Raw genomic sequence first — 13,277 nt, 5'->3', positions numbered from 1 at the left:
TGGTCCTAACACTTTGAGTTCCAACTTCTTTAGCTCCCTCCCTCTCTACCCCTTACCCTTGGAAGACAGGCAGTTCAATATAGGCCATATCTGTTTAGTTTTGCAAATGATTTCCATACTAGTTGTGTTGTATAGGACTAACTATATTTCCCTCCATCCTGTCCTGTCCCCCATTACTTCTATTTTCTTATGGTCCTTTCCCTCCCCATGAGTGTCGACCTCGTATTGCATTCTCCTCCTCATGCCCTCCCCTCTATCCTCCCCCCCATCCTGCTTGTGCCCCTGTCCCCCACTCTCCTGTATTATGAGATAGGTTTTCCTATCAGAATGAGTGTGCATTATATTCTTTCCTTTAGTGGAATGTGATGAGAGTAGATCTCATGTTTTTCTCTCTTGCCTCCCCTCTTTATCCCACCACTAATAAGTCTTTTGCTTGCCTCTTTTATGAGAGATAATTTGCCCCATATAACTTCACCCTTTCTCCTCCCAATATTTCTCTCTCACTGTTTGATTTCATTTTTTTTTTTTTAGTATATGATCCCATCCTCTTCAATTCACTCTGTGCACTCTGTCTCTATGTATGTGTGCGTGTGTGCATGTGTGTGTGTGTGTACTCCCACCCAGTGCTCAGATACTGAAATGTTTCAAGAGTTATAAATATTGTCTTTCCATGTAGGAATGTAAACAGTTCAACTTTAGTAAGTCCCTTATGATTTCTCTTTGCTGTTCGCCTTTTTATGGTTCTCTTCATTCTTGTGTTAGAAAGTCAAATTTTCTTTCCAGCTCTGGTCTTTTCATCAGGAAAATTTGAAAGTCTTCTATTTCATTGAAAGACCATTTTTTCTCCTGAAGTATTATACTCAGTTTTTCTGGGTAGGTGATTCTTGGCTTCAGTCCTAGTTCCTTTGACTTCTGGAATATCCTATTCCATTCCCTTCTATCCCTCAATGTAGAAGGTGCCAGATCTTGTACTATCCTGATTGTATTTCCACAATACTTGAATTGTTTCTTTCTAGCTGCTTGCAATATTTTCTCCTTCACCTGGGAATTCTGGAATTTGGCCACAATGCTCCTAGGAGTTTCTCTTTTTGGATCTCTTTCATGCGGTGTTCTGCGGATTCCTTGAATATTTGTTTTGCCTTCTGGTTGTAGAATCTCAGGGCAGTTTTCCTTGATAATTTCGTGGAGGATGATGTCTAGGCTCTTCTTTTGATCATGGTTTTCAGGTAGTCCCAGAATTTTTACATTGTCTCTCCTGGATCTATTTTCCAGGTCAGTTGTTTTTCCAATAAGATATTTCACATTATCTTCCATTTTTCGAATCTGCGCGGTATGTTCTGAGATATCTGTCTTTCTCGAAAAGTCCAAAGCTTCCATCTGTACCATTCCAGATTTGAGAGATCTATTTTCTTCAGTAAGCTTTTGAATCTCCTTTTCCATTTGGTTAATTCTGCTTTTGAAAGCATTCTTCTCCTCATTGGCCCCTTGCACCTCCCTTGCCAGCTGAGTTAGGCTAGTTCTCAAGGTTCCAATTTCTTCAAGATTTTTTTGGTTCTCCTTTAGCAGGGAGCTGATCTGTTTTTCATGCTTCTCCCTTATCCCTCTCATTTCCCTTCCCAGTCTTTCCTCCATCTCTCTAACTTGATTTTCAAAATTCCTCTTGAGCTCTTCCATGGCCCGAGCCCATTGGGTGGGCTGGGACACAGAATCCTTGATTTCTGTGTCTTTGCCTGATGGCAAGCATTGTTCCTCCCCATCAGAAAGGAAGGGAGGAAGTTTTTTTTCTCCGATAAAGTACCCTTCAATAGTTTTATTTCTTTTCCCTTTTCTTGGCATTGTCTCCACCTAGTGGCCTGACCTCTGAATGTTCTCCTCACACCCACCTCGCCTCCTGGTCCTCCCAGCCAGTGTTTGGGGACTGAGATTCAAATGCTGCTTCCCGCCTTAGGATTTTTGGCAGGGGCAGGGCTGCTATTCAGTGTGAGAATTAAGTTCAGGTGCTGAGGTCAGGGGCAGGGCCGCCTCTCTGGCTCAATTCCCTCAGGAGATTTATGCACAGACCTTCCACAATGGATCCAGGCTCCCGTCCGTTTGGGGAGCCCCCGTCCGCAGCCGCCTCTCAGCCCCCACCTCCCGGGGGGGCCCGAGCCATGGGGGCACCTCACTCCCCTCTCAACCCGCCAAAGAGACTCTCTCACCTACCCCCGTCAGTCACCTGTTGGTGGGGGGCCCGTGCAGCTGCTGAAGATCCTGCCTCTGGATCCCTCTCAGAACTTTGTCTCTCGGAGCCGCGGCCGCCGTCGCCGCCCCAGGTCCGGGCTGGGCACCGTGTCTGCAGCACGACGGACCTTTTGCGAGAGGTTTGCAGGTCCCTCTGTGGGTGGGGGGACCCGTGTGGCCACTGGAGACTCCTTTCCGCAGCCCTCTCGGATCTCTTTCCCACGGTGTCGCTGCCGCGGCAGGGCTGCTCTCCTCTTCCCGCCTTGGCGGCCAGTCCCCGGCGCGAAGGTCCCCCTGCTAGAGGTTTGCAGGTCTCTCCGGAACAGAAATCTCCCTTGCTCCAATATTCCATGGTCTCTGGGTGCAGAATTCGCCCTGGGTTAGTCCCCTCTGCCGTTCTGTGATTTGTGGGTTCGGAGCTTTGTGTATGTGCGTCTTTCTACTTCGCCATCTTGGCTCCGCCCCCCTGTAATTTCTTTTAAATTGAAAAGAGAAGGAAGAGGACTGAACTTATTGATGTGTTCAGGGAACTTCGAGTATGAACACAACTCATAAATAATTGCCTGGGAGCACTAAAAAGTTAAATGGCTTGTCCGCAGTCACAAAACTATATGAATCAAAGGCAGGACTTGAATCCAGATTTTCCTAATTTCAAGGCTCACCCTTTCTCCATTTTACCATGCTACTTATCATCCTTAATAATTGACAAATATGATCAGTGAAATTTTATTGAAAGCCCATTCTATTGGGACAAATGAGATGAAGCATGTAAGTGCTTTGAAAATTTTAAAGTGCTACATCCACATTGGTTATTATTATCACAAAGCAAAGGACAGGTGAAACAGTTTGTAGGATTTAGAGAGGAAAGAACCTGAGAGGTCATGAGTGCCTACCTCCTCTTTTTACAGATGAGGAAACTAAAGTCCAGAGAGTTGGAACAGCAAACTTTAAATAGCAAAGCAATGAATCCGACACCTGCTCTTTTACTCCTAATTCAGTGCTTCTTCCATTCCATTCAAAAATACTTATTTATTACTTAGAATGTGCAGTCCCCTCTGCTTGGCTATAGGAAGGATTATCATAGGCCTCGGGCCAGATCCTACAGCTTCCTCTTTCCCTTCCTCTCCCACAGCTGGGCCTCTCCCTATATCTGAATCGCAGTTTACTAATGAAGATGTTCCCATCCCTCCTTGTCCATCCTCTACCCAGGGTCTGGCCATACTGATAAGGAACTCGTAGTTGGGAGATACTGAACTCACTGCATTGGAGTACTCAGTGTTTTCACATATTTTTCATTGCCATCCCCTGAGACATACCCCTTGGCATGTTTGAGCCAGCCTTAGTCCCACCTAGAGACAACTCCAGTGAATGGATATACGTTATGCATGTATACCCAGGTCTGTCTGTGTGTCTCTGTGTGCTTCACATGGGTACCTGCATCTGTGTGTACATGAGTTTGTCTCTGTGTGTGCCTATGTGAACCCAATCTATTTAACAATCAGATCTGTCTTTGAAAGAGTCCTTCTCCTGAAGTTCTCATCTCTGATCCTCTTATATTGGTCACCAAGAATGTAGAATGGATTCTTTGAGCTAGAAGGAGACTAAAGGTGATCTAGTCTAGTTCAGTGCTCAATGTACAGAGGAACTCAAAGCCTTCAGAGGTGACCAGAGAGCATAGATACATGTATTGGCCATTGAGAACCAGATCAGGGAGGTGACGGTCTGAGATCCACATAAAAATGGGCCTTGAGACAGGAGGTAATTTGGGCCAGGGGAGATGGATAGTAATAGTGGATAGTGGCTCAGAAAAGGAAGAATTATGTCCTGCTGGGAGTTGAAGAAAGAAGAAATGGAAGTGCCTGTTTTCAAAGGATTGTTAAGTTTGAGGGCACAGATCTGAGGGAGCATCTAGGACAGAGACAAGAACCCATAGCATAGTCAGTCAACAAGCAGTAAATAAGTAATTAGTATATGCCAGGCACTGCTTCAAAGGTAGTGGGGGAGGGAGGAACACAAACCATCTCTGTCCTTAAGAAGTTCACATTCTATTGAGAGAGACAGATATGCAAGTAGTTACATATCTATGAGTTGTATACAAAGTTGATCAAGGGTATATTAAAGAAGAAGCCACTAGCATAGGGGTGGGTGGGTGTAGTATGACAGAAAACTGGAAAGGTCTCCTGCAGAAGGTGAAATTTGAATTGAGTCTTGATGCAGGCAGAGAAACTAAGAGACAGAGGTGAACCAGGTTAGAAAAAGCTTTAAATGCTAAACCAAAGATTGAGAGATAGAGATAAATTTATCTATCTGTCTATCTATCTATCTATCTATCTATCTATCTATCTATCTATCTATCTATCATCTATCTATCTATCATCTATCTATCTATCTATCCCTAGAGGTAAGAGCTATTGGAGGTCATGATGATGAGGGGTATGAATTAGAAGGAAGGAATCAAGTATGTGACATTGAAAAAAAAGCACTTTGACAGTCTGAAGGTAGAACTCTTCTCTGAGTGTAAACAGTTTGTTGCTAACTTGAAGGGAAACTTGAGCCAAAACACATAGCTGGCAACAGTGGAGCAGAAAAGGAGTGGGCAGCTTTCAGTGATTTGGTATACAGCACTGCAGAAAACTTGTAAACACTAAGACTGGTTTGATGAAAATGATGAGAAATTCAGAAACTGCTAAATGAAAAACAAGAACTCCACAGGATATACCAACAGGATAGTTCATCCACCTCTAAGAAGGCAGCATTTAATTCCATCAAAAGCAAAGTACAAGCAAATCTTAGAGAGATGCAGTATTCCTGGCTCAGTAAGAAGGCAGATGAAATTCAATTTTATGCTGATAGTAACAATCCAAAGTGCTTTTATGATTCTCTGAAAGTTATTTATGGACTAAAAATCTATGGTACATCACAACTACTCAGTGCTAATAGAGCCACATTAATTAGGGATAAGGGCATGATCCTAGAGAGATAGGCTGAACCCTTCCATAGTGCTTTCAACAGGCCATCATCACTCAATGCTGAGGCCATTGACCATTTACCTCAGGTTGAAGTCAGTTCCTCCTTAACTGAACTGCCAACTGAAGAAGAGATTTTGAGGGCCCTTAGGCTCCTTTCATGTGGCAAAGCACCTGGTACTGATTCTATTCCAGCTGAGATTTACAAGGTAGGGGGACCATTTCTCAACAAAAGTTGACTGAAGTTTTCCAGGTTTTATAGCAAGAGGAAGTTATCCCCCCAGAGTTCAAGAATGCCTCCATTGTCCATCTCTATAAAGGTAAAGGGTATAGATTGTCCTGTGACAATCACAGGAGGCTCTCTCTCTTAGCCATTGCTGGCAAAATTCTTTCTAGAGTCCTCCTTAATGGTCTGATCCTTCAACTGCACCTGGAAGAAGTGCCTGGCACATACCTGAGAGCCAGTGTGGCATCAGATAGGGCCAAGAAACAGTTGATGTGGTGTTTGCTGCCCAACAACTCCAGGAGAGATGCCAGGAGCAGAACAGAGGTCTGTACACAACATTTGTAGATCTGACCTTTGACACTGTTAGTCATGAGGGCTTATGGAAAATTATGTCAAAATTTGGTTGCCCAGAGAAATTCATCAGTGTTGTATGTCAATTTCATGATGGCATGTTTGCCTGAGTTCTTGATAATGGACAATGCTCTCGTGCCTTCCCAGTCACCAATGGAATGAAACAGGGCTGTGTGCTTGCTCCCATGCTTTTTAGCATGATGTTTTCAGTCATGTTGTCAAGTGCTTTCAGTGAGAATGAACATGCCATCAAGGTCAACTACCACATTAATGGCAAGTTCTTCAATTTGAAAAGGCTGCAAACCAAGACCAGAGTGGAGAGAGTGGTGGTGCATAATTTTCTGTTTGCAGATGATTTTGTACTCAGTTCAGCCTCTGAAGCTGAGATGTAACAAAGTATGGATCAATTATCTGCTGCCTATGCTAATTTTGGCCTACTAATTAATATTAAGAAAACACAGGTGGTGCATCAGCCAGTACCACACCACCCATATGTGGAACCATCGAATACAACAAATGGAGAAGTTTTGAGTGCTGTGGACAAGTTCATTTACCTTGGTGGTGTACATTCTAGGGAAGTACATATTGACAATGAGCTTGATGCACGCATCACCAGAGATAGTTCAATGTTTGGAAGGATGCAAAGAAAAGTTTGGGAGAGAAGAGGTATTAGACAGACTACCAAACTGAAGGTCTACAGAGCCTGTGCTGACCTCATTGTTGCATGCCTGTGAAACATGGACAGTCTACCAGCACCACGCCAGGAAACTGAATTGCTTCCAAACTCTGAGGATCACCTGGCAGGAAAAGGTACCAGATACTGAGGTTCTTGCTCTAGCTAAACTGCCAAGCATTCAAACTGTGCTTCAGAGAGCATAACTCCAATGGGCTGGCCACATTGTTCAAATGCAAAATGTACACTTGCCAAAAAAACTATTTTATAGAGAACTCACATGGGGCAGGTGATCACATGGTGGTCAGAAGAAGCAATATAAGGACACTTTCAAGGTCTCTCTTAAGAACTTTGGATTTGACTGTGCAACATGGGAGACACTGGCACAGGACCATTCAGCATGGCGTACCCACATCAGAAAGGGTTCTGTGCTCTATGAGCAAAGCAGAATTGAGATAGCAAAAAATAAACATAGGATGTGCACATTTGAAGTATCCACCCCAAATATTCACACGAACTATCTGTGCCCAAGCTGTGGTAGAGCATTCTGAGCTCATATTCGTCTGACCAGCCACAGTCAGACACACTGAAACTTCACTTTATCGTGGTGATGTCATTTTGGTCTTCTGAAAACAAAGGACAACAACTGACCAACCTATCTCTCTCTCTCTTCTCTCTCTCTCTTCTCTCTCTCTCTCTCTCTCTTTTTCTCCCTCTCCATGGAGATAATAGCTATTGGAAGTCATGACGGTGAGGGGTGTGAATTAGAAGGAAGGAATCAAATGTGAAACATGGTCTGAGCTACATTGAAAAAAAATCACTTTGACAGCCTGAGGGTAGAATGGATTGGAGATGGAGGAGGTCTAAATCAAGGAAACAAACCAAAAAGCTATTACAATAGGCCAGGTGAGAGGTGAGAAGGACCAGAACTAGGGATGTGGAGAGAAGGGGAGTTCATATAAAAGAAATGTGAAGGTAGAAAATAATATGATTTGTCAAGAGACTAGATATGCGGGTTGAATGAGTGGTGAAGGAAGGATGACATTGAAATTGTGAACCTGGATGACTGAAAAGTTAGTGGTGCTTTTTTGGAAGTTGGGTAAAGGGGAAAGTTTAGGGGAAAAGTTAATGAGTTATGTTTTGGAAACGTTGAGTTTGAGATGCCTACAGGACATCTTGTTTGGAATGTACAAAGGGTGGTTGGTAATGTGGACCTGAAGATCAGGGGAGAGACTAGGACTAGATATATAGATCTAGTAATCATCTTTTTAGACAAGACAATTGAACCAATTTAAGTTGTAACCCAGAACTCAAAGGCAGTGTGAAATAGTAGAAAGAACCCTGAAATTGGGGCAGAGGACATTAGTTCACTTATTTGCCTCAGTTATTTAGATGACCTTGGGCAAGTCACTTACTTCCCTGGGCCTATATAGCTATACAGTGAAGAGATATGACAACTACATTGGCTCTGAAGTCCTTTCCGCTTCTGATGCTATGTCCTTCTAACTCAGCCCATTCAACATCTAGATCACTTGAGTTGTTAGGATATAACTCTTAATTTTGAATCAAAATCAGTGTCTCTACCACTTCTACCCATTGGTCTGAGTTCTGTCCGCTGGGCCCATAAAAGACAAGTTGAATCTCTTTTCCACTCTTTGTAAATTGAAGGCTCTGACCATGTTCTCCCAAGTCTTCTCAACTTTCTGAACTCTTCACTTACTAGCTGTGTGATAACTCTGAGCAAGTCTCCCCCTTTGGGCTTCAGTTTTCTTATCTGTAGAATGGTGCTATTAATATTGACCTATATTACATAGTTGATGTGGGAAAAGCTCTTCTAAACCTCAAGTACTATAAACATTTGGGTTATTCACCATAGCTGGCACCTTACAAGAGGCAAATTGTTCATTGCAGTTACTACACAAGGTATAGATATCTCGTGCTTTGGTTCTTGGGGCAGGTCTTGTGATTTATCCACACTCTTGGGATATATTTGATAGGGGTGTCAGTGGAGGGATAAGTATAGAAACTGTGCAAAGCTCCATAGGTCCTCCAGGTGTGTTGTGTGAAATTGTAGTTGTTCATTTCTACTTTCATGAATCATAGGATTTCAAGAGGAAAGAATCTACACATTTCAGTAGCTCCAAGAAAGACTGCATACATATCCTTTCCCTCCTTTTAAAGACAATGGAACCCCCTTTTTCTTCAAGGAAATTTGTTTGGGTCCTATATTCAATAATGTAATTGAACTAACCTCCATTTTGGAAGATCACCTTGGGCAATTTTATTTTGAAATTTTCATTCAGTACATTGAGGTAATTTTGGATGGTCACAAGCAGCATCCAGGAACCTGTCTGGCCTTCACTTGAATTTCATTTGTCCTGTGAGGCAACTCTCAGGAAGCATGTCCATCTCTATCAGGGCACAAATTATCCAGAACCGAGAAAATAAAACACAACTTTAAGTTTTTAGTGGAAATTTCCTAGAAGGCCACCAGATGGTGATGTCACTCTAGGAACTCTGTCTCTTTTCTTCCATGCGTGTATCACCCTGAGTGCTACTTTTGCACTCTCTAAGTCCTGCATGTATGTTTGTGTATATTTGCATCTGTGCATATCTTTTATCTATTTCTCTTTTTTCTGTTTTTGTCCTTGTGGTCTCTATCGTTCTATGTTTTGCTCTGTTTTTCTCTGTCTCTTCTGTCCATGTTTATTGAGCACTTAGCTAGAAGCATTTCCATTTTAAATAAAATATTGCTTCTCCTTCAGTTTTCCAACACTTAAGAAAATTTCTTGGAACTTATATTCTGTCCCTTGTCATTCTATTTTCTGAGAATCTAGAAGTCTAGTTCAAAAGACAATTCTTCACAGGCATTCCATTCTTCAGATCTGAATATGAGTAGACAAGTAGCACAGGAACAGACTGTAAACTTCTCTGAGTGAGGGATTTGTAACTTTCCATGTGTCTGAGGTGATGTGGAGTCATGTGGAGCATGCTCCCAGTGCCCTCGCTTAACCCAAAGGGACCTGCTTGTGGCTTTTAGCTGGGCTCAGTAGGACAGAAACTTTGTTCTCTGAGAGTAGAGATCAGTCCAGGTAACCAGGTGAGTAGCTATGAACTCAGCGAATGGAATTTTCCCCTCTAAGCTTGTCTTAGCTCCTTACATGCCACTTATGTAATCTGTAGTCCTGTGGAATTTTTAGAAAGGTTAAGAGTTAGCTTCTCAAAACACTGTTAAAGTTCTAGTGACTTATTTTTTACTCGCCCCTGTATAAACCACTTCTGTGCCTAGGCACTGAATGTTTATTACGAGCAGTGACATTTTTATAAATTTCTAAAGCAGGGGTTTATGATCTTGGAGACAATAACTATATTTCTTTACAATTGTCTTCCTTTGAAATATATATTTTACTTTATGCATTTAAAAATATTCTGGAAAGGCACTCACAGGTTTCACTAGACTGACAAAGGATTCTAAGGTAGAAAAAAAGATTAAAAACCTCTGCTCTAAATCACCTCACAACATAGGACCAGAAGCAGGTGCTGACATTTCTTTTCCAGTTTTGTGAACTGAGAAAAGACATTTAAGTGTTGCCAGTGCACTGGACTTGTAGTAATGGACCTGAGTTCAAATGCTACCTGAGAAATTTATTAAATTGTGACCCTGGACAAAACACTTAAACTTGCTCAGATTCAGTTTTGTCCTCTACAAAAATGGAGTCAACCGTAGTAGTAGTTACCCACTTGGGTTGTAATGAGGATCAAATGAGATAAGAGGCTTAAAGCCCCTTTCGAATGTTAACTTGTTTTGTAAATTCTAGCTAACACCATTCCTATTATTAAAAGATAATTCATCCCAACATACACAATAACCTCACTATCCTCCTTAGTCAAACGTGTTTTGTGCCTAATTATAGAATCTGTGGATGAAAACTGCTGACCTAAAACTGAGAGTCAGGCCCTAACTTGCCATGAGTAGAATTACCTTAGACGTTTAAGGGTCTCAGAGGTCACTGAACACATCTCCTAACTTGGCAGGAATTATCTCCCATCCCTCAGCAGTAATACAGCATATCCTTGAGAGACTCCAGAAGCAGGGAACCTGTGTCCCATAAGGCTGTCCACTGCACTGTAAGAATGATCTAAGTTTTAGGAAGTTTTTTGTTTACTCAAAACTTATCCTTACGCAGTATAAGTCTAATTCCTTTTTTTTTTTAAGTTATGTTTTTCTTTTTCAGTCAGCAAATTTTTTTATTCTCTCTCTCTTCACCCCAACCACTGTTAAGAAAGAGGGAAAGAATACAAAATGTTGAAACAAATATGCATAGTTAAGTAAAACCAATTCTTAAATTAGCCATTTCCAAAAATACATGTCTCATTCTGCAGGTTGAGTCCATCCCTGCCCAACAGTGAATAACACATCATTGGTCCTCTGAAATCATAATTGGTCACTACATTGATCAGAATTCTTGAATCCTTCAAAGTTGTTCATTTTAATAATGTTGTTGAGATACACACACGCACACACACACACAGACACACACACACATCATTCTCTTGCTTCTACTCCACTCTGCATCAGTTCACATGTTTTCTCAGGTTTTTCTGGAAAAAAAAAAAACTTTCATCATTTTTTATGATGCAAAAACATTTCTACTAATTCCCTTTTCACATGAAATATTTTCAACTATTTGAAGAGCTATTAATGGAAAAGGAGTTAATATGAATAAAGTAGATTACTAATCATTTTTCCATTCCTTCCCAAATCTTTAAAGACAGTGTTGAACCCCTGCCCCCAACTTTTTCTCTTCAGGCTAAATAGTTTCTTCAATTTAGAGACATAACTAGAATGGATCATCTGGAACTTTGTCCTAGGAAACCTGCATCTAGAAGGGGGCATATTTCCCATGCTTTTTAGTCTTCTGTTGGAATACCTTGGAGAGTCCCATCCTTTGCTTAAGACTGTTTTTCCAACAACTCATTTCCACTGCCCCAATCTCTTCCTCTGAGGAGGAGCCCTACCTCTTTTATATCTGAGACAGTGCTCTGGCACATTCTGAGTTTTAAATCTTTCTCTTATCCTAGAATTCCTCCCTTCAATCATTTCCTCCCAACTTTAGTCCCAGTAAGTGCACACAGACTAGCCAATACCTGTAATTAGCACTGTTTATAAGGACAAAATAAATAATTAAAACAAAGGGAGGCAAGTCAGATTTCCCTGTGCTGAGAGGGAGTCATCTGCAGAGAAAGGGGTCTGTGCTCCTGTGGAAGTAGTTTCAGCAACACAGAATTTGTCCTCAGCCTCGATTGACCCAATAAGACCAGCTGTCAGAGTCTCAGAAGTTGTCCTTGTGGCAGCTTCTTCTACCTGTGTTCCCGCCTTCCTAACTAACTTCCTGGGGTTTCTCTCAGTCTTTCTCCAGCTCTGTGTCTAAATGGGGACCAGGCTTCTTGCTCTTGCCATTACTCAGACTACACTAGACCGCTTAAATTGTTCCACTCTTACCTAGCTAATCATTTCTGTAAGAAACAAGGGTCTTACCAAGAACTCCAAGTGACCAACAATGAATCAGGAAGGACTTTTGTTGACATTCTTGCAAGAGTGAGTGACCCACAAGTAGGCACACCCGTGTAAGACACAGCTTTTTATTCTCTGTTCCAAATTTGAATTTCCCTCCCCTGTTCCCCATTGGCTAGGTACTGCGGGGTTTACAGCTTATCCAGAACACCTAAACTCCCCATGTGAGTTTCCACCCTTGTTTACATTTCCTACTCCTCACATTTCCTTGCCCCTTCCCCTTATTTTCTTTTTACCTCATTTGATCATAGTTGCCCATAGCTTATAAGCATAAGTGGACATGTTGGACCACAAAACTGGTTTCAATCAGTTTTAACCAGGCTAGTACCAGTCTCAAGTGAGGCTTCTCTATTGTTATATGGGGGTGGAATTTTCCAACCAACTGCCATGTAAGCTCCTGCACCCTGTTCAGCAACATGTAGGAGCAACATTCTAATGGTGATTTTCCACAATTCCCCCTTTTCTTTTTATTTACTTGTTGTTGTGCCTGCAACCTTATTTCATCGTACCGTAAGAGGATTTTAGTTTTGATAACATTACTTCACTTTCCTTGTCCTAATTAGGGTTCACCTCAGTCTCTTCATCCAGTAGGAATAGATTATTTGGTCGAATGCTCATGGGTATTTGCTTCGTTACTGCTGTTTCGATTAATCTTTGTACCAATCCTCTTACACAAGGTATTATGCAATATCCTACAACTGTTAATACTCCAGCCACCACTATTAAAGAAGTCCAGATGGAGACTACCATTCCCTTCCATTTGCCAAACCATCATTCCAACCACCCTATTAATGAATTATCTATTCCAGAGTTCTCAGCTAACTCCTCAGCTAAAGAGGTTAGACTTTGCAATGCCTTAGTAAAAGTTCATCTGCAGCTGTGTTGTTGGGAATAAAAGTGCAACACTCTCCTCCCAACATGGAGATTAATCCATTCTACATTCTTATTAATGGTTACCCCCAAAAAGAAAGATGCAATCCGATTTCTGGCCTTAAACTTATCTGGAATCCTCTTTGGGACTCCAGTGGCATCAAGGTAAATTCTGTCATCCAATGAGCCATGAGGCGCTTCCCTTTTTTATTTCTTTTCAGTTTTTGATCACATTCTCTCTCTCAATGCCAAGGTGAATGATATAGCTAATTGTACAACTACATATGTGCCTCCTCAATTTAGAGGAAGTTTCTCAGGGTTTTGCTTTTGCAATACCACCACAGATCTGCTAGGGGAATGCTGAAAGCAGAGTAGTTTCCTGATTCATCCTCAGTG

At 41.8% G+C, this 13,277-nt stretch overlaps 1 protein-coding gene and 1 long non-coding RNA gene across 4 annotated transcripts in view; one reads left to right on the top strand and one right to left on the bottom strand.

Annotated features, from left to right (window-relative positions):
• The window catches only part of SLC25A48 (solute carrier family 25 member 48), a 76,682-nt gene that overhangs the window by 47,333 nt on the left and 16,072 nt on the right, over positions 1–13,277 (top strand). The window lies entirely within an intron of this gene.
• On the bottom strand, positions 8,693–12,258 carry LOC140518090 (uncharacterized). The gene is made up of 3 exons (XR_011971829.1): positions 11,976–12,258; positions 10,419–10,562; positions 8,693–9,621 (listed from the first exon to the last, which is right to left on the bottom strand). It is a non-coding gene; the product is annotated as an uncharacterized lncRNA (long non-coding RNA).

Source organism: Notamacropus eugenii, chromosome 1 (genome assembly GCF_028372415.1).
Source record: "Notamacropus eugenii isolate mMacEug1 chromosome 1, mMacEug1.pri_v2, whole genome shotgun sequence".
Lineage (NCBI taxonomy): Eukaryota > Metazoa > Chordata > Mammalia > Diprotodontia > Macropodidae > Notamacropus > Notamacropus eugenii.
The sequence above is the reverse complement of the archived record's forward strand: the minus strand, read 5'-3'. Positions and strand labels throughout refer to the sequence as shown.